Source organism: Rhinoderma darwinii, chromosome 9 (genome assembly GCF_050947455.1).
Source record: "Rhinoderma darwinii isolate aRhiDar2 chromosome 9, aRhiDar2.hap1, whole genome shotgun sequence".
Lineage (NCBI taxonomy): Eukaryota > Metazoa > Chordata > Amphibia > Anura > Rhinodermatidae > Rhinoderma > Rhinoderma darwinii.
Genome location: NC_134695.1, coordinates 79,352,811 through 79,375,422, shown reverse-complemented (window position 1 = coordinate 79,375,422; position 22,612 = coordinate 79,352,811). Strand labels below are relative to the sequence as shown.

Genomic DNA, 22,612 nt, shown 5'->3' with positions numbered 1-22,612 from the left:
GTCAGTATAGAGGTGTAATAACCCATGTTATATCCGATATCAGCAGAGGCGCCCCCAGGGGGTCAGTATAGAGGTGTAATGACCCATGTTATATCAGATATCAGCAGAGAAGCCCCCAGGTGGTCAGTATAGAGGTGTAGTAACCCATGTTATATCAGATATCAGCAGAGGAGCCCCCAGGGGGTCAGTATAGAGGTGTAATAACCCATGTTATATCAGATATCAGCAGAGGAGCCCCCAGGGGGTCAGTATAGAGGTGTAATAACCCATGTTATATCAGATACCAGCAGAGGAGCCCCCAGGGGGTCAGTATAGAGGTGTAATAACCCATGTTATATCCGATATCAGCAGAGGAGCCCACAGGGGGTGAGTATAGAAGTGTAATAACCCATGTTATATCAGGTACCAGCAGAGGAGCCCCCAGGGGGTCAGTATAGAGGTGTAATAACCCATGTTATATCAGATATCAGCAGAGGAGCCCCCAGGAGGTCAGTATAGAGTTATAATAACCCATGTTATATCAGATATCAGCAGAGGAGCCCCCAGGAGGTCAGTATAGAGGTATAATAACCCATGTTATATCAGATATCAGCAGAGGAGCCCCCAGGAGGTCAGTATAGAGGTGTAATAACCCATGTTATATCAGATATCAGCAGAGGAGCCCCCAGGAGGTCAGCATAGAGGTGTAATAACCCATGTTATATCAGATATCAGCAGAGGAGCCCCCAGCGGGTCAGTATAGAGGTGTAATAACCCATGTTATATCCGATATCAGCTGAGGAGCCCCCAGGGGTCAGTATAGAGGTGTAATAACCCATGTTATATCAGATATCAGCAGAGGTGCCCCCAGGGGGTCAGTATAGAGGTGTAATAACCCATGTTATATCAGATATCAGCAGAGGTGCCCCCAGGGGGTCAGTATAGAGGTGTAATAACCCATGTTATATCAGATATCAGCAGAGGAGCCCCCAGGAGGTCAGCATAGAGGTGTAATAACCCATGTTATATCAGATATCAGCAGAGGCGCCCCCAGGGGGTCAGTGTAGAGGTCTAATAACCCATGTTATATCAGCAGAGGAGCCCCCAGGGGGTCAGTATAGACGTGTAATAACCCATGTTATATCAGATACCAGCAGAGGAGCCCCCAGGGGGTAAGTATAGAGGTGTAATAACCCATGTTATATCAGATATCAGAAGAAGCCCCCAGGGAGTCAGTGTAGAGGTGTAATAACCCATGCTATATCAGATATCAGCAGAGAAGCCCCCAGGGGGTCAGTGTAGAGGTGTAATAACCCATGCTATATCAGATATCAGCAGAGAAGCCCCCAGGGGGTCAGTATAGAGGTGTAATAACCCATGTCATATCAGATATCAGCAGAGGAGCCCCCAGCGGGTCAGTGTAGAGGTGTAATAACCCATGTTATATCAGATATCAGCAGAGGCGCCCCCAGGGGGTCAGTATAGAGGTGTAATAACCCATGTTATATCAGCAGAGGAGCCCCCAGGGGGTCAGTGTAGAGGTGTAATAACCCATGTTATATCAGATATCAGCAGAGGCGCCCCCAGGGGGTCAGTATAGAGGTGTAATAACCCATGTTATATCAGCAGAGGAGCCCCCAGGGGGTCAGTATAGAGGTGTAATAACCCATGTTATATCAGATATCAGCAGAGAAGCCCCCAGGGGGTCAGTATAGAGGTGTAATAACCCATGTTATATCAGATATCAGCAGAGGAGCCCCCAGCGGGTCAGTGTAGAGGTGTAATAACCCATGTTATATCAGGTATCAGCAGAGGAGCCCCCAGGGGGTCAGTGTAGAGGTGTAATAACCCATGTTATATCAGATATCAGCAGAGGCGCCCCCAGGGGGTCAGTATAGAGGTGTAATAACCCATGTTATATCAGATATCAGCAGAGGAGCCACCAGGGGGTCAGTGTAGAGGTGTAATAACCCATGTTATATCAGATATCAGCAGAGGCGCCCCCAGGGGGTCAGTGTAGAGGTGTAATAACCCATGTTATATCAGATATCAGCAGAGGCGCCCCCAGGGGGTCAGTATAGAGGTGTAATAACCCATGTTATATCAGATATCAGCAGAGGCGCCCCCAGGGGGTCAGTATAGAGGTGTAATAACCCATGTTATATCAGATATCAGCAGAGGAGCCCCCAGGGGGTCAGTGTAGAGGTCTAATAACCCATGTTATATCAGATATCAGCAGAGGAGCCCCCAGGAGGTCAGTATAGAGGTGTAATAACCCATGTTATATCCGATATCAGCAGAGGAGCCCCCAGGGGGTCAGTGTAGAGGTGTAATAACCCATGTTATATCAGATATCAGCAGAGGAGCCCTCAGGGGGTCAGTGTAGAGGTGTAATAACCCATGTTATATCAGATATCAGCAGAGGCGCCCCCAGGGGGTCAGTATAGAGGTGTAATAACCCATGTTATATCAGATATCAGCAGAGCAGCCCCCAGGGGGTCAGTATAGAGGTGTAATAACCCATGTTATATCAGATATCAGCAGAGGTGCCCCCAGGAGGTCAGTGTAGAGGTGTAATAACCCATGTTATATCCGATATCAGCAGAGGCGCCCCCAGGAGGTCAGCATAGAGGTGTAATAACCCATGTTATATCAGATATCAGCAGGGGAGCCCCCAGGGGGTCAGTGTAGAGGTCTAATAACCCATGTTATATCAGATATCAGCAGGGGAGCCCCCAGGGGGTCAGTGTAGAGGTGTAATAACCCATGTTATATCAGATATCAGCAGAGGAGCCCCCAGGGGGTCAGTATAGAGGTGTAATAACCCATGTTATATCAGATACCAGCAGAGGAGCCCCCAGGGGGTCAGTATAGAGGTGTAATAACCCATGTTATATCAGATATCAGCAGGGGAGCCCCCAGGGGGTCAGCATAGAGGTGTAATAACCCATGTTATATCAGATATCAGCAGAGGAGCCCCCAGGGGGTCAGCATAGAGGTGTAATAACCCATGTTATATCAGATACCAGCAGAGGAGCCCCCAGGGGGTCAGTATAGAGGTGTAATAACCCATGTTATATCAGATACCAGCAGAGGCTCCCCCAGGGGGTCAGTATAGAGGTGTAATAACCCATGTTATATCAGATATCAGCAGAGGAGCCCCCAGGGGGTCAGTATAGAGGTGTAATAACCCATGTTATATCAGATACCAGCAGAGGCGCCCCCAGGGGGTCAGTATAGAGGTGTAATAACCCATGTTATATCAGATATCAGCAGAGGAGCCCCCAGGGGGTCAGTATAGAGGTGTAATAACCCATGTTATATCAGATATCAGCAGAGGAGCCCCCAGGGGGTCAGTGTAGAGGTCTAATAACCCATGTTATATCAGATATCAGCAGAGGAGCCCCCAGGGGGTCAGTATAGAGGTGTAATAACCCATGTTATATCAGATATCAGCAGAGGCGCCCCCAGGAGGTCAGTGTAGAGGTGTAATAACCCATGTTATATCAGATATCAGCAGAGGAGCCCCCAGGGGGTCAGTATAGAGGTGTAATAACCCATGTTATATCAGATATCAGCAGAGGCGCCCCCAGGAGGTCAGTGTAGAGGTGTAATAACCCATGTTATATCAGATATCAGCAGAGGCACCCCCAGGGGGTCAGTATAGAGGTGTAATAACCCATGTTATATCAGATATCAGCAGAGGCACCCCCACGGGGTCAGTATAGAGGTGTAATAACCCATGTTATATCAGGTACCAGCAGAGGCACCCCCAGGGGGTCAGTATAGAGGTGTAATAACCCATGTTATATCAGCAGAGGAGCCCCCAGGAGGTCAGTGTAGAGGTGTAATAACCCATGTTATATCAGATATCAGCAGAGGTGCCCCCAGGGGGTCAGTATAGAGGTGTAACAACCCATGTTATATCAGATATCAGCAGAGGAGCCCCCAGGGGGTCAGTATAGAGGTGTAATAACCCATGTTATATCAGATATCAGCAGAGGCGCCCCCAGGAGGTCAGTGTAGAGGTGTAATAACCCATGTTATATCAGATATCAGCAGAGGAGCCCCCAGGGGGTCAGTATAGAGGTGTAATAACCCATGTTATATCAGATATCAGCAGAGGAGCCCCCAGGGGGTCAGTGTAGAGGTCTAATAACCCATGTTATATCAGATATCAGCAGAGGAGCCCCCAGGGGGTCAGTATAGAGGTGTAATAACCCATGTTATATCAGATATCAGCAGAGGCGCCCCCAGGAGGTCAGTGTAGAGGTGTAATAACCCATGTTATATCAGAGATCAGCAGAGGAGCCCCCAGGGGGTCAGTGTAGAGGTCTAATAACCCATGTTATATCAGATATCAGCAGAGGAGCCCCCAGGGGGTCAGTATAGAGGTGTAATAACCCATGTTATATCAGGTATCAGCAGAGGAGCCCCCAGGGGGTCAGTGTAGAGGTGTAATAACCCATGTTATATCAGATATCAGCAGAGGCGCCCCCAGGGGGTCAGTGTAGAGGTCTAATAACCCATGTTATATCAGATATCAGCAGAGGCGCCCCCAGGGGGTCAGTATAGAGGTGTAATAACCCATGTTATATCAGATATCAGCAGAGGAGCCCCCAGGGGGTCAGTATAGAGGTGTAATAACCCATGTTATATCCGATATCAGCAGAGGAGCCCCCAGGGGGTCAGTGTAGAGGTGTAATAACCCATGTTATATCAGATATCAGCAGAGGCCCCCCCAGGGGGTCAGTATAGAGGTGTAATAACCCATGTTATATCCGATATCAGCAGAGGAGCCCCCAGGGGGTCAGTATAGAGGTGTAATAACCCATGTTATATCAGATATCAGCAGAGGCACCCCCAGGGGGTCAGTATAGAGGTGTAATAACCCATGTTATATCAGATATCAGCAGAGGCACCCCCAGGGGGTCAGTATAGAGGTGTAATAACCCATGTTATATCAGATACCAGCAGAGGCACCCCCAGGGGGTCAGTATAGAGGTGTAATAACCCATGTTATATCCGATATCAGCAGAGGAGCCCCCAGGGGGTCAGTATAGAGGTGTAATAACCCATGTTATATCAGATATCAGCAGAGGAGCCCCCAGGGGGTCAGTATAGAGGTGTAATAACCCATGTTATATCAGATACCAGCAGAGGCACCCCCAGGGGGTCAGTATAGAGGTGTAATAACCCATGTTATATCAGATACCAGCAGAGGAGCCCCCAGGGGGTCAGTATAGAGGTGTAATAACCCATGTTATATCAGATATCAGCAGAGGAGCCCCCAGGGGGTCAGTATAGAGGTGTAATAACCCATGTTATATCAGATATCAGCAGAGGCGCCCCCAGGGGGTCAGTATAGAGGTGTAATAACCCATGTTATATCAGATATCAGCAGAGGTGCCCCCAGGAGGTCAGTGTAGAGGTGTAATAACCCATGTTATATCCGATATCAGCAGAGGCGCCCCCAGGAGGTCAGCATAGAGGTGTAATAACCCATGTTATATCAGATATCAGCAGGGGAGCCCCCAGGGGGTCAGCATAGAGGTGTAATAACCCATGTTATATCAGATATCAGCAGAGGAGCCCCCAGGGGGTCAGTATAGAGGTGTAATAACCCATGTTATATCAGATATCAGCAGAGGAGCCCCCAGGAGGTCAGTGTAGAGGTCTAATAACCCATGTTATATCAGATATCAGCAGAGGAGCCCCCAGGGGGTCAGTATAGAGGTGTAATAACCCCTGTTATATCAGATATCAGCAGAGGCGCCCCCAGGAGGTCAGTGTAGAGGTGTAATAACCCATGTTATATCAGATATCAGCAGAGGAGCCCCCAGGAGGTCAGTATAGAGGTGTAATAACCCATGTTATATCAGATATCAGCAGAGGCGCCCCCAGGAGGTCAGTATAGAGGTGTAATAACCCATGTTATATCAGATATCAGCAGAGGCGCCCCCAGGAGGTCAGTATAGAGGTCTAATAACCCATGTTATATCAGATATCAGCAGAGGCGCCCCCAGGGGGTCAGTATAGAGGTGTAATAACCCATGTTATATCAGATATCAGCAGAGGAGCCCCCAGGGGGTCAGTATAGAGGTGTAATAACCCATGTTATATCAGGTACCAGCAGAGGAGCCCCCAGGGGGTCAGTATAGAGGTGTAATAACCCATGTTATATCAGGTATCAGCAGAGGAGCCCCCAGGGGGTCAGTATAGAGGTGTAATAACCCATGTTATATCAGAAGAGGTGTCCATATAAAACGACCAGGTTTTTAATAGATGTATAGAGGCATATTGGGTCAGAATAGACATAGCCCAGGTTATAGCAGCAAAGACGTCCAGAACAAGATGTCGTAGTCAGGGAGTATATATATATATATATATATATATATATATATATATTGGGGTGTATGTAGTCAGGGAGTATATATATATATATATTGGGGTGTATGTAGTCAGGGAGTATATATATATATTGGGGTGTATGTAGTCAGGGAGTATATATATATATATATATTGGGGTGTATGTAGTCAGGGAGTATATATATATATATTGGGGTGTATGTAGTCAGGGAGTATATATATATATATATTGGGGTGTATGTAGTCAGGGAGTATATATATATATATATATTGGGGTGTATGTAGTCAGGGAGGATATATATATATATATTGGGGTGTATGTAGTCAGGGAGTATATATATATATTGGGGTGTATGTAGTCAGGGAGTATATATATATATATTGGGGTGTAAGTAGTCAGGGAGTATATATATATATATATTGGGGTGTATGTAGTCAGGGAGTATATATATATATATATATTGGGGTGTATGTAGTCAGGGAGTATATATATATATATTGGGGTGTATGTAGTCAGGGAGTATATATATATATATTGGGGTGTATGTAGTCAGGGAGTATATATATATATATTGGGGTGTATGTAGTCAGGGAGTATATATATATATTGGGGTGTATGTAGTCAGGGAGTATATATATTGGGGTGTAAGTAGTCAGGGAGTATATATATATATTGGGGTGTATGTAGTCAGGGAGTATATATATATATATATTGGGGTGTATGTAGTCAGGGAGTATATATATATATTGGGGTGTATGTAGTCAGGGAGTATATATATATATTGGGGTGTATGTAGTCAGGGAGTATATATATATATTGGGGTGTATGTAGTCAGGGAGTATATATATATATATTGGGGTGTATGTAGTCAGGGAGTATATATATATATTGGGGTGTATGTAGTCAGGGAGTATATATATTGGGGTGTAAGTAGTCAGGGAGTATATATATATATATTGGGGTGTAAGTAGTCAGGGAGTATATATATATATATTGGGGTGTAAGTAGTCAGGGAGTATATATATATATATTGGGGTGTAAGTAGTCAGGGAGTATATATATATATTGGGGTGTATGTAGTCAGGGAGTATATATATATATATATTGGGGTGTATGTAGTCAGGGAGTATATATATATATTGGGGTGTATGTAGTCAGGGAGTATATATATTGGGGTGTATGTAGTCAGGGAGTATATATATATATTGGGGTGTAAGTAGTCAGGGAGTATATATATATATTGGGGTGTATGTAGTCAGGGAGTATATATATATTGGGGTGTATGTAGTCAGGGAGTATATATATATATATTGGGGTGTAAGTAGTCAGGGAGTATATATATATATATTGGGGTGTATGTAGTCAGGGAGTATATATATATATATTGGGGTGTATGTAGTCAGGGAGTATATATATATATTGGGGTGTAAGTAGTCAGGGAGTATATATATATATATATTGGGGTGTATGTAGTCAGGGAGTATATATATATATTGGGGTGTATGTAGTCAGGGAGTATATATATTGGGGTGTAAGTAGTCAGGGAGTATATATATATATATATTGGGGTGTAAGTAGTCAGGGAGTATATATATATATATTGGGGTGTAAGTAGTCAGGGAGTATATATATATATTGGGGTGTATGTAGTCAGGGAGTATATATATATATATATTGGGGTGTATGTAGTCAGGGAGTATATATATATATTGGGGTGTATGTAGTCAGGGAGTATATATATTGGGGTGTAAGTAGTCAGGGAGTATATATATATATATTGGGGTGTAAGTAGTCAGGGAGTATATATATATATATATTGGGGTGTAAGTAGTCAGGGAGTATATATATATATTGGGGTGTATGTAGTCAGGGAGTATATATATTGGGGTGTATGTAGTCAGGGAGTATATATATATATATTGGGGTGTAAGTAGTCAGGGAGTATATATATATATATTGGGGTGTAAGTAGTCAGGGAGTATATATATATATTGGGGTGTATGTAGTCAGGGAGTATATATATATTGGGGTGTATGTAGTTAGGGAGTATATATATATATTGGGGTGTATGTAGTCAGGGAGTATATATATATATTGGGGTGTATGTAGTCAGGGAGTATATATATATATTGGGGTGTATGTAGTTAGGGAGTATATATATATATTGGGGTGTATGTAGTCAGGGAGTATATATATATATATTGGGGTGTATGTAGTCAGGGAGTATATATATATATTGGGGTGTATGTAGTCAGGGAGTATATATACCTATTGGGGTGTATGTAGTCAGGGAGTATATATACCTATTGGGGTGTATGTAGTCAGGGAGTATATATACCTATTGGGGTGTATGTAGTCAGGGAGTATATATACCTATTGGGGTGTATGTAGTCAGGGAGTATATATATATTGGGGTGTATGTAGTCAGGGAGTATATATATATATATATATATAATATTGGGGTGTATGTAGTCAGGGAGTATATATATATATTGGGGTGTATGTAGTCAGGGAGTATATATATATATATTGGGGTGTATGTAGTCAGGGAGTATATATATATATTGGGGTGTATGTAGTCAGGGAGTATATATATATATTTGGGTGTATGTAGTCAGGGAGTATATATATATATATATATATATTGGGGTGTATGTAGTCAGGGAGTATATATATATATATATATATATTGGGGTGTATGTAGTCAGGGAGTATATATATATATATATATATATTGGGGTGTATGTAGTCAGGGAGTATATATATATATTGGGGTGTATGTAGTCAGGGAGTATATATATATATTGGGGTGTATGTAGTCAGGGAGTATATATACCTATTGGGGTGTATGTAGTCAGGGAGTATATATACCTATTGGGGTGTATGTAGTCAGGGAGTATATATACCTATTGGGGTGTATGTAGTCAGGGAGTATATATATATTGGGGTGTATGTAGTCAGGGAGTATATATATATATTGGGGTGTATGTAGTCAGGGAGTATATATATATATTGGGGTGTATGTAGTCAGGGAGTATATATATATATATTGGGGTGTATGTAGTCAGGGAGTATATATATATATTGGGGTGTATGTAGTCAGGGAGTATATATATATATATATTGGGGTGTATGTAGTCAGGGAGTATATATATATATATTGGGGTGTATGTAGTCAGGGAGTATATATACCTATTGGGGTGTATGTAGTCAGGGAGTATATATACCTATTGGGGTGTATGTAGTCAGGGAGTATATATATATTGGGGTGTATGTAGTCAGGGAGTATATATATATATTGGGGTGTATGTAGTCAGGGAGTATATATATATATTGGGGTGTATGTAGTCAGGGAGTATATATATATATATATTGGGGTGTATGTAGTCAGGGAGTATATATATATATTGGGGTGTATGTAGTCAGGGAGTATATATATATATTGGGGTGTATGTAGTCAGGGAGTATATATATATATATATATATTGGGGTGTAAGTAGTCAGGGAGTATATATATATATTGGGGTGTATGTAGTCAGGGAGTATATATATATATTGGGGTGTATGTAGTCAGGGAGTATATATATATATATTGGGGTGTATGTAGTCAGGGAGTATATATATATATATATATATATATATTGGGTGTATGTAGTCAGGGAGTATATATATATATATATTGGGGTGTATGTAGTCAGGGAGTATATATATATATATATTGGGGTGTATGTAGTCAGGGAGTATATATATATATTGGGGTGTATGTAGTCAGGGAGTGTATATATATATATTGGGGTAAGTAGTCAGGGAGTATATATATATATTGGGGTGTATGTAGTCAGGGAGTATATATATATATTGGGGTGTATGTAGTCAGGGAGTATATATATATATATATTGGGGTGTATGTAGTCAGGGAGTATATATATATATATATTGGGGTGTATGTAGTCAGAGAGTATATATATATATTGGGGTGTATGTAGTCAGGGAGTATATATACCTATTGGGGTGTAAGTAGTCAGGGAGTATATATATATATTGGGGTGTAAGTAGTCAGGAGTATATATATATTGGGGTGTATGTAGTCAGGGAGTATATATATATTGGGGTGTATGTAGTCAGGGAGTATATATATATATTGGGGTGTATGTAGTCAGGGAGTATATATATATATATATATATTGGGGTGTATGTAGTCAGGGAGTATATATATATATATATATATTGGGGTGTATGTAGTCAGAGAGTATATATATATATTGGGGTGTATGTAGTCAGAGAGTATATATATATATTGGGGTGTATGTAGTCAGGGAGTATATATACCTATTGGGGTGTAAGTAGTCAGGGAGTATATATATATATATATATATATTGGGGTGTATGTAGTCAGGGAGTATATATATATATTGGGGTGTATGTAGTCAGAGAGTATATATATATATTGGGGTGTATGTAGTCAGGGAGTATATATACCTATTGGGGTGTAAGTAGTCAGGGAGTATATATATATTGGGGTGTATGTAGTCAGGGAGTATATATATATTGGGGTGTATGTAGTCAGGGAGTATATATATATATATATTGGGGTGTATGTAGTCAGAGAGTATATATATATATGGGGTGTATGTAGTCAGGGAGTATATATATATATTGGGGTGTATGTAGTCAGGGAGTATATATATATATGGGGTGTAAGTAGTCAGGGAGTATATATATATATATTGGGGTGTATGTAGTCAGGGAGTATATATATATATTGGGGTGTATGTAGTCAGGGAGTATATATATATATATATTGGGGTGTATGTAGTCAGGGAGTATATATATATATTGGGGTGTATGTAGTCAGGGAGTATATATATTGGGGTGTATGTAGTCAGGGAGTATATATATATATTGGGGTGTAAGTAGTCAGGGAGTATATATATATATTGGGGTGTATGTAGTCAGGGAGTATATATATATATTGGGGTGTATGTAGTCAGGGAGTATATATATATATTGGGGTGTATGTAGTCAGGAGTATATATATATATTGGGGTGTATGTAGTCAGGGAGTATATATATATATTGGGGTGTAAGTAGTCAGGGAGTATATATATATATTGGGGTGTAAGTAGTCAGGGAGTATATATATATATTGGGGTGTATGTAGTCAGGGAGTATATATATATATTGGGGTGTATGTAGTCAGGGAGTATATATATATATATTGGGGTGTAAGTAGTCAGGGAGTATATATATATTGGGGTTTATGTAGTCAGGGAGTATATATATATATTGGGGTTTATGTAGTCAGGGAGTATATATATATATTGGGGTGTATGTAGTCAGGGAGTATATATACCTATTGGGGTGTATGTAGTCAGGGAGTATATATATATATTGGGGTGTATGTAGTCAGGGAGTATATATATATATATATTGGGGTGTATGTAGTCAGGGAGTATATATATTGGGGTGTAAGTAGTCAGGGAGTATATATATATATATTGGGGTTTATGTAGTCAGGGAGTATATATATATATTGGGGTGTATGTAGTCAGGGAGTATATATACCTATTGGGGTGTATGTAGTCAGGGAGTATATATACCTATTGGGGTGTATGTAGTCAGGGAGTATATATATATATATTGGGGTGTATGTAGTCAGGGAGTATATATATATATTGGGGTGTATGTAGTCAGGGAGTATATATATATATATATTGGGGTGTATGTAGTCAGGGAGTATATATATATATGGGGTGTATGTAGTCAGGGAGTATATATATTGGTGTGTATGTAGTCAGGGAGTATATATACCTATTGGGGTGTAAGTAGTCAGGGAGTATATATATATATATTGGGGTGTATGTAGTCAGGGAGTATATATATATATTGGGGTGTATGTAGTCAGGGAGTAGTATATATATATATATTGGGGTGTATGTAGTCAGGGAGTATATATATATATTGGGGTGTATGTAGTCAGGGAGTATATATATTGGGGTGTATGTAGTCAGGGAGTATATATATATATTGGGGTGTAAGTAGTCAGGGAGTATATATATATATTGGGGTGTATGTAGTCAGGGAGTATATATATATATTGGGGTGTATGTAGTCAGGGAGTATATATATATATTGGGGTGTATGTAGTCAGGGAGTATATATATATATTGGGGTGTATGTAGTCAGGGAGTATATATATATATATTGGGGTGTAAGTAGTCAGGGAGTATATATATATATTGGGGTGTAAGTAGTCAGGGAGTATATATATATATATTGGGGTGTAAGTAGTCAGGGAGTATATATATATATATTGGGGTGTATGTAGTCAGGGAGTATATATATATATTGGGGTGTATGTAGTCAGGGAGTATATATATATATATTGGGGTGTAAGTAGTCAGGGAGTATATATATATATTGGGGTTTATGTAGTCAGGGAGTATATATATATATATTGGGGTTTATGTAGTCAGGGAGTATATATATATATTGGGGTGTATGTAGTCAGGGAGTATATATACCTATTGGGGTGTATGTAGTCAGGGAGTATATATACCTATTGGGGTGTATGTAGTCAGGGAGTATATATACCTATTGGGGTGTATGTAGTCAGGGAGTATATATATATATTGGGTGTAAGTAGTCAGGGAGTATATATATATATTGGGGTGCATGTAGTCAGGGAGTATATATATATATATATATATATATATTGGGGTGTATGTAGTCAGGGAGTATATATATATATTGGGGTGTATGTAGTCAGGGAGTATATATATATATATTGGGGTGTATGTAGTCAGGGAGTATATATATATATATATATATATATGGGGTGTATGTAGTCAGGGAGTATATATATATATTGGGGTGTAAGTAGTCAGGGAGTATATATATATATATATATATATATATATATATATATTGGGGTGTAAGTAGTCAGGGAGTATATATATATATTGGGGTATGTAGTCAGGGAGTATATAATATATATTTGGGGTGTATGTAGTCAGGGAGTATATATATATATATATATATATATATATATTGGGGTGTATGTAGTCAGGGAGTATATATATATATTGGGGTGTATGTAGTCAGGGAGTATATATAATATATTGGGGTGTATGTAGTCAGGGAGTATATATATATATTGGGGTGTATGTAGTCAGGGAGTATATATATATATATTGGGGTGTATGTAGTCAGGGAGTATATATATATATATATATATTGGGGTGTATGTAGTCAGGGAGTATATATATATATATTGGGGTGTATGTAGTCAGGGAGTATATATATATATATTGGGGTGTAAGTAGTCAGGGAGTATATATATATATATATATAATTGTGGGTGTATGTAGTCATGGGAGTATATATATATATTGGGGTGTATGTAGTCAGGGAGTATATATATATATTGGGGTGTATGTAGTCAGGGAGTATATATATATATTGGGGTGTATGTAGTCAGGGAGTATATATATATATTGGGGTGTATGTAGTCAGGGAGTATATATATATTGGGGTGTATGTAGTCAGGGAGTATATATATATATATTGGGGTGTAAGTAGTCGGAGTATATATATATATATATATATATTGGGGTGTATGTAGTCAGGGAGTATATATATATATATTGGGGTGTATGTAGTCAGGGAGTATATATATATATTGGGGTATATGTAGTCAGGGAGTATATATATATATTGGGGTGTATGTAGTCAGGGAGTATATATATATATATATATTGGGGTGTATGTAGTCAGGGAGTATATATATATATTGGGGTGTATGTAGTCAGGGAGTATATATATATATTGGGGTTTATGTAGTCAGGGAGTATATATATATATATATTGGGGTGTAAGTAGTCAGGGAGTATATATATATAATATTGGGGTGTAAGTAGTCAGGGAGTATATATATATATTGGGGTGTATGTAGTCAGGGAGTATATATATATATTGGGGTGTATGTAGTCAGGGAGTATATATATATATTGGGGTGTATGTAGTCAGGGAGTATATATATATATTGGGGTGTATGTAGTCAGGGAGTATATATATATATATATATTGGGGTTTATTGTATTCAGGGAGTATATATATATATATATATTGGGGTGTATGTAGTCAGGGAGTATATATATATATTGGGGTGTATGTAGTCAGGGAGTATATATATATATATATATATTGGGGTTTATGTAGTCAGGGAGTATATATATATATATATTGGGGTGTATGTAGTCAGGGAGTATATATATATATATATATATTGGGTGTATGTAGTCAGGGAGTATATATATATATATATTGGGGTGTAAGTAGTCAGGGAGTATATATATATATATATATTGGGGTGTATGTAGTCAGGGAGTATATATATATATTGGGGTGTATGTAGTCAGGGAGTATATATATATATATTGGGGTGTATGTAGTCAGGGAGTATATATATATATATTGGGGTGTATGTAGTCAGGGAGTATATATATATATTGGGGTTTATGTAGTCAGGGAGTATATATATATATATTGGGGTGTAAGTAGTCAGGGAGTATATATATATATATTGGGGTGTAAGTAGTCAGGGAGTATATATATATATTGGGGTGTAAGTAGTCAGGGAGTATATATATATATATATATATATATATATTGGGGTGTATGTAGTCAGGGAGTATATATATATATATTGGGGTGTATGTAGTCAGGGAGTATATATATATATTGGGGTGTATGTAGTCAGGGAGTGTATATATATATATTGGGGTGTATGTAGTCAGGGAGTATATATATATATTGGGGTGTAAGTAGTCAGGGAGTATATATATATATATTGGGGTGTATGTAGTCAGGGAGTATATATATATATATTGGGGTGTATGTAGTCAGGGAGTATATATATATATATATTGGGGTGTATGTAGTCAGGGAGTATATATATATATATTGGGGTGTATGTAGTCAGGGAGTATATATATATATTGGGGTTTATGTAGTCAGGGAGTATATATATATATTGGGGTGTATGTAGTCAGGGAGTATATATATATATTGGGGTGTATGTAGTCAGGGAGTATATATATATATATTGGGGTGTATGTAGTCAGGGAGTATATATATATATATTGGGGTGTATGTAGTCAGGGAGTATATATATATATTGGGGTGTATGTAGTCAGGGAGTATATATATATATATATTGGGGTGTATGTAGTCAGGGAGTATATATATATATATATATATTGGGGTGTATGTAGTCAGGGAGTATATATATATATATTGGGGTTTATGTAGTCAGGGAGTATATATATATATATATTGGGGTGTATGTAGTCAGGGAGTATATATATATATATATATATTGGGGTGTATGTAGTCAGGAGTATTATATATATATTGGGGTGTATGTAGTCAGGGAGTATATATATATATATATTGGGGTGTATGTAGTCAGGGAGTATATATATTGGGGTGTAAGTAGTAAGGGAGTATATATATATATATTGGGGTGTATGTAGTCAGGGAGTATAAATATATATTGGGGTGTATGTAGTCAGGGAGTATATATATATATATATATATATATTGGGGTGTATGTAGTCAGGGAGTATATATATATATATTGGGGTGTATGTAGTCAGGGAGTATATATATATATATATTGGGGTGTAAGTAGTCAGGGAGTATATATATTGGGGTGTAAGTAGTCAGGGAGTATATATATATATATTGGGGTGTATGTAGTCAGGGAGTATATATATATATTGGGGTGTATGTAGTCAGGGAGTATATATATATATATTGGGGTGTATGTAGTCAGGGAGTATATATATATATATTGGGGTGTAAGTAGTCAGGGAGTATATATATATATATTGGGGTGTAAGTAGTCAGGGAGTATATATATATATATATATATTGGGGTGTAAGTAGTCAGGGAGTATATATATATATATATATATATATATTGGGGTGTAAGTAGTCAGGGAGTATATATATATATATATATATATATATTGGGGTGTATGTAGTCAGGGAGTATATATATATATATTTGGGTGTATGTAGTCAGGGAGTATATATATATATTGGGGTGTAGTAGTCAGGGAGTATATATATATATATATATATATATATATATATATATATATATATATTGGGGTGTAAGTAGTCAGGGAGTATATATATATATATATATTGGGGTGTAAGTAGTCAGGGAGTATATATATATATATTGGGGTGTAAGTAGTCAGGGAGTATATATATATATTGGGGTGTAAGTAGTCAGGGAGTATATATATATATATATATATTGGGGTGTAAGTAGTCAGGGAGTATATATATATATATATATATATATATATATTGGGGTGTAAGTAGTCAGGGAGTATATATATATATATATATATATATATATATTGGGGTGTATGTAGTCAGGGAGTATATATATATATTGGGGTGTAAGTAGTCAGGGAGTATATATATATATATATATATATTGGGGAGTAAGTAGTCAGGGAGATATATATATATATATATATATATATATTGGGGTCTAAGTAGTCAGGGAGTATATATATATATATATATATATATATGGGGTGTATGTAGTCAAGGAGTATATATATATATATTGGGGTGTAAGTAGTCAGGGAGTATATATATATATATTGGGGTGTAAGTAGTCAGGGAGTATATATATATATATTGGGGTGTAAGTAGTCAGGGAGTATATATATATATATATATATATATATATATATATTGGGGTGTAAGTAGTCAGGGAGTATATATATATATATATATATATATTGGGGGTGTAAGTAGTCAGGGAGTATATATATATATATATATATATATATTGGGGTGTATGTAGTCAGGGAGTATATATATATATATATTGGGGTGTATGTAGTCAGGGAGTATATATATATATTGGGGTGTAAGTAGTCAGGGAGTATATATATATATATATATATATATATATATTGGGGTGTAAGTAGTCAGGGAGTATATATATTGGGGTGTATGTAGTCAGGGAGTATATATATATATATTGGGGTGTATGTAGTCAGGGAGTATATATATTGGGGTGTATGTAGTCAGGGAGTATATATATATATATTGGGGGTGTATGTAGTCAGGGAGTATATATATATATATATATATTGGGGTGTAAGTAGTCAGGGAGTATATATATATATATATATATATATATTGGGGTGTATGTAGTCAGGGAGTATATATATATATATATTGGGGTGTATGTAGTCAGGGAGTATATATATATATTGGGGTGTAAGTAGTCAGGGAGTATATATATATATATATATATATATATATATATATTGGGGTGTAAGTAGTCAGGGAGTATATATATATATATATATATATATATTGGGGTGTATGTAGTCAGGGAGTATATATATTGGGGTGTATGTAGTCAGGGAGTATATATATATATATTGGGGTGTATGTAGTCAGGGAGTATATATATATATATATATTGGGGTGTATGTAGTCAGGGAGTATATATATATATTGGGGTGTATGTAGTCAGGGAGTATATATATATAATGGGGTGTAAGTAGTCAGGGAGTATATATATATATTGGGGTGTATGTAGTCAGGGAGTATATATATATATTGGGGTGTATGTAGTCAGGGAGTATATATATATATTGGGGTGTATGTAGTCAGGGAGTATATATATTGGGGTGTATGTAGTCAGGGAGTATATATATATTGGGGTGTATGTAGTCAGGGAGTATATATATATATATTGGGGTGTATGTAGTCAGGGAGTATATATATATATATATATTGGGGTGTAAGTAGTCAGGGAGTATATATATATATATTGGGGTGTATGTAGTCAGGGAGTATATATATATATATATATATATATATATATTGGGGTGTATGTAGTCAGGGAGTATATATATATATATTGGGGTGTATGTAGTCAGGGAGTATATATATATATTGGGGTGTATGTAGTCAGGGAGTATATATATATATATATATATATATATATATTGGGGTGTATGTAGTCAGGGAGTATATATATATATATATTGGGGTGTAAGTAGTCAGGGAGTATATATATATATATATTGGGGTTTATGTAGTCAGGAGTATATATATATATTGGGGTGTATGTAGTCAGGGAGTATATATATATATTGGGGTGTATGTAGTCAGGGAGTATATATATATATTGGGGTGTATGTAGTCAGGGAGTATATATATATATATATTGGGGTGTATGTAGTCAGGGAGTATATATATATATTGGGGTGTATGTAGTCAGGGAGTATATATATATATATTGGGGTGTATGTAGTCAGGGAGTATATATATATATATATATATATATTGGGGTGTATGTAGTCAGGGAGTATATATATATATTGGGGTGTATGTAGTCAGGGAGTATATATATATATATTGGGGTGTATGTAGTCAGGGAGTATATATATATATTGGGGTGTATGTAGTCAGGGAGTATATATATATATATTGGGGTGTATGTAGTCAGGGAGTATATATATATATTGGGGTGTAAGTAGTCAGGGAGTATATATATATATATTGGGGTATATGTAGTCAGGGAGTATATATATATATTGGGGTGTATGTAGTCAGGGAGTATATATATATATATATTGGGTGTATGTAGTCAGGGAGTATATATATATATTGGGGTGTATGTAGTCAGGGAGTATATATATATATATTGGGGTGTATGTAGTCAGGGAGTATATATATATATATATTGGGGTGTATGTAGTCAGGGAGTATATATATATATATTGGGGTGTATGTAGTCAGGGAGTATATATATATATATTGGGGTGTAAGTAGTCAGGGAGTATATATATATTGGGGTGTATGTAGTCAGGGAGTATATATATATATTGGGGTGTATGTAGTCAGGGAGTATATATATATATATTGGGGTGTAAGTAGTCAGGGAGTATATATATATTGGGGTGTATGTAGTCAGGGAGTATATATATATATATATATTGGGGTGTATGTAGTCAGGGAGTATATATATATATATTGTGGTGTATGTAGTCAGGGAGTATATATATATATTGGGGTGTATGTAGTCAGGGAGTATATATATATATATATATATATATTGGGGTGTATGTAGTCAGGGAGTATATATATATATATATTGGGGTGTAAGTAGTCAGGGAGTATATATATATATATATTGGGGTTTATGTAGTCAGGGAGTATATATATATATTGGGGTGTATGTAGTCAGGGAGTATATATATATATTGGGGTGTATGTAGTCAGGGAGTATATATATATATTGGGGTGTATGTAGTCAGGGAGTATATATATATATATATTGGGGTGTAAGGTAGTCAGGGAGTATATATATATATTGGGGTGTATGTAGTCAGGGAGTATATATATATATATTGGGGTGTATGTAGTCAGGAGTATATATATATATTGGGGTGTATGTAGTCAGGGAGTATATATATATATATATATATATATTGGGGTGTATGTAGTCAGGGAGTATATATATATATATTGGGGTGTAAGTAGTCAGGGAGTATATATATATATATATTGGGGTTTATGTAGTCAGGGAGTATATATATATATTGGGGTGTATGTAGTCAGGGAGTATATATATATATTGGGGTGTATGTAGTCAGGGAGTATATATATATATTGGGTGTATGTAGTCAGGGAGTATATATATATATATATTGGGGTGTATGTAGTCAGGGAGTATATATATATATTGGGGTGTATGTAGTCAGGGAGTAATATATATATATTGGGGTGTATGTAGTCAGGGAGTTATATATATATATATATATATTGGGGTGTATGTAGTCAGGGAGTATATATATATATTGGGGTGTATGTAGTCAGGGAGTATATATATATTTGGGGTTTATGTAGTCAGGGAGTATATATATATATTGGGGTGTATGTAGTCAGGGAGTATATATATATATTGGGGTGTATGTAGTCAGGGAGTATATATATATATATTGGGGTGTATGTAGTCAGGGAGTATATATATATATTGGGGTGTAAGTAGTCAGGGAGTATATATATATATATTGGGGTATATGTAGTCAGGGAGTATATATATATATTGGGGTGTATGTAGTCAGGGAGTATATATATATATATATATTGGGGTGTATGTAGTCAGGGAGTATATATATATATTGGGGTTATGTAGTCAGGAGTATATATATATATATTGGGGTGTATGTAGTCAGGGAGTATATATATATATATATTGGGGTGTATGTAGTCAGGGAGTATATATATATATATTGGGGTGTATGTAGTCAGGGAGTATATATATATATATATTGGGGTGTAAGTAGTCAGGGAGTATATATATATTGGGGTGTATGTAGTCAGGGAGTATATATATATATTGGGGTGTATGTAGTCAGGGAGTATATATATATATATATATATTGGGGTGTATGTAGTCAGGAGTATATATATATATATTGGGGTGTATGTAGTCAGGGAGTATATATATATATATGTGGTGTATGTAGTCAGGGAGTATATATTATATATTGGGGTGTATGTAGTCAGGGAGTATATATATATATTGGGGTGTATGTAGTCAGGGAGTATATATATATATTGGGGTGTATGTAGTCAGGGAGTATATATATATATTGGGGTGTATGTAGTCAGGGAGTATATATATATATTGGGGTGTATGTAGTCAGGGAGTATATATATATATTGGGGTGTATGTAGTCAGAGAGTATATATATATATTGGGGTGTATGTAGTCAGGGAGTATATATATATATTGGGGTGTATGTAGTCAGGGAGTATATATATATATTGGGGTGTATGTAGTCAGAGAGTATATATATATATTGGGGTGTATGTAGTCAGGGAGTATATATATATATTGGGGTGTATGTAGTCAGAGAGTATATATATATATTGGGGTGTATGTAGTCAGAGAGTATATATATATATTTGGGGTGTATGTAGTCAGGGAGTATATATATATATTGGGGTGTATGTAGTCAGGGAGTATATATATATTGGGGTGTATGTAGTCAGGGAGTATATATATATTGGGGTGTATGTAGTCAGGGAGTATATATATATATTGGGGTGTATGTAGTCAGGGAGTATATATATATATTGGGGTGTATGTAGTCAGGGAGTATATATATATATATTGGGGTGTATGTAGTCAGAGAGTATATATATATATTGGGGTGTATGTAGTCAGAGAGTATATATATATATTGGGGTGTATGTAGTCAGGGAGTATATATATATATTGGGGTGTATGTAGTCAGGGAGTATATATATATTGGGGTGTATGTATATTCAGGGTGCATATCCAGGGGGGTACATATGCGGGGGATACATAGCGGCACATACCACAGAGCAGTCGGATCCTTCTCGTTGCCGCCGCCGCCGCTCAGGCCTTTGTCCCCGTCTCTCCTCCTCTTATCTCCGGCTCATCCCTGGACCACACAAGCCCCCTCCGTCCAGCCGCACATTACAGACTCAGAGCAGCGAGCCGCGGTGACTCCTGGGAGATGTAGTCCTGTCCCCCTTCATAACGACATCTTATCAATGAGAGCAAAGCTCATATAAAACTACAATAAGCAAGCTGCCTAGAGCAGGGGGTGGCGTTCTGCTTCTCGTTGCATTCTGGATCTTGTAGTCCATTATAGAGGACAGCTTTCTTATAACACACGTTATCTAGTGGGGACCAAACTACAAGTCCCAGGGACGGCCTAAACTGAGGGAATTCTGCCTGTACTGAATAACGGAACCTAGTGCAGGGTTTGGCGCACAGCTCGTCCATTCTTCCCAGGACTGGGAGGCGGACACCAAAGCCGTAGCCGAGCCCTAGACTCACCATAGAATTCTCTACAAATACTCATCACATCGGACAGGAAATCAATACACAGAAACCACAGATCCCCGGACATCTGCACTGGTGTAGAGGCAGAAGATCTGATCAGTGATGACTATACTGACAGGAGAACCAATCACTGATCAATATACTGAGAGATAACCAATCACTGATCAATATACTGAGAGATAACCAATCACTGATCAATATACTGAGAGATAACCAATCACTGATCAATATACGGAGATAATAACCAATCAATCACTGATCAATATACTGAGAGAATAACCAATCACTGATCAATATACTGAGAATAACCAATCACTGATCAATAT

General features: G+C 37.3%; 1 protein-coding gene across 2 annotated transcripts in view; it reads right to left on the bottom strand.

Moving 5' to 3' along the window:
- The window catches only part of ST3GAL2 (ST3 beta-galactoside alpha-2,3-sialyltransferase 2), a 46,331-nt gene extending 23,958 nt beyond the window's left edge, over window positions 1-22,373 (bottom strand). The window contains exon 1 of one of the 2 annotated variants that reach the window (XM_075838253.1): window positions 22,281-22,373. The gene's annotated coding sequence lies outside the window, so the exon portion shown is untranslated. Of the gene's footprint in view, window positions 1-21,793; window positions 22,249-22,280 lie in introns of those variants that run through there. The other variant, XM_075838252.1, reaches the window with a different exon arrangement.
- Window positions 22,374-22,612: the final 239 nt, after the last annotated feature.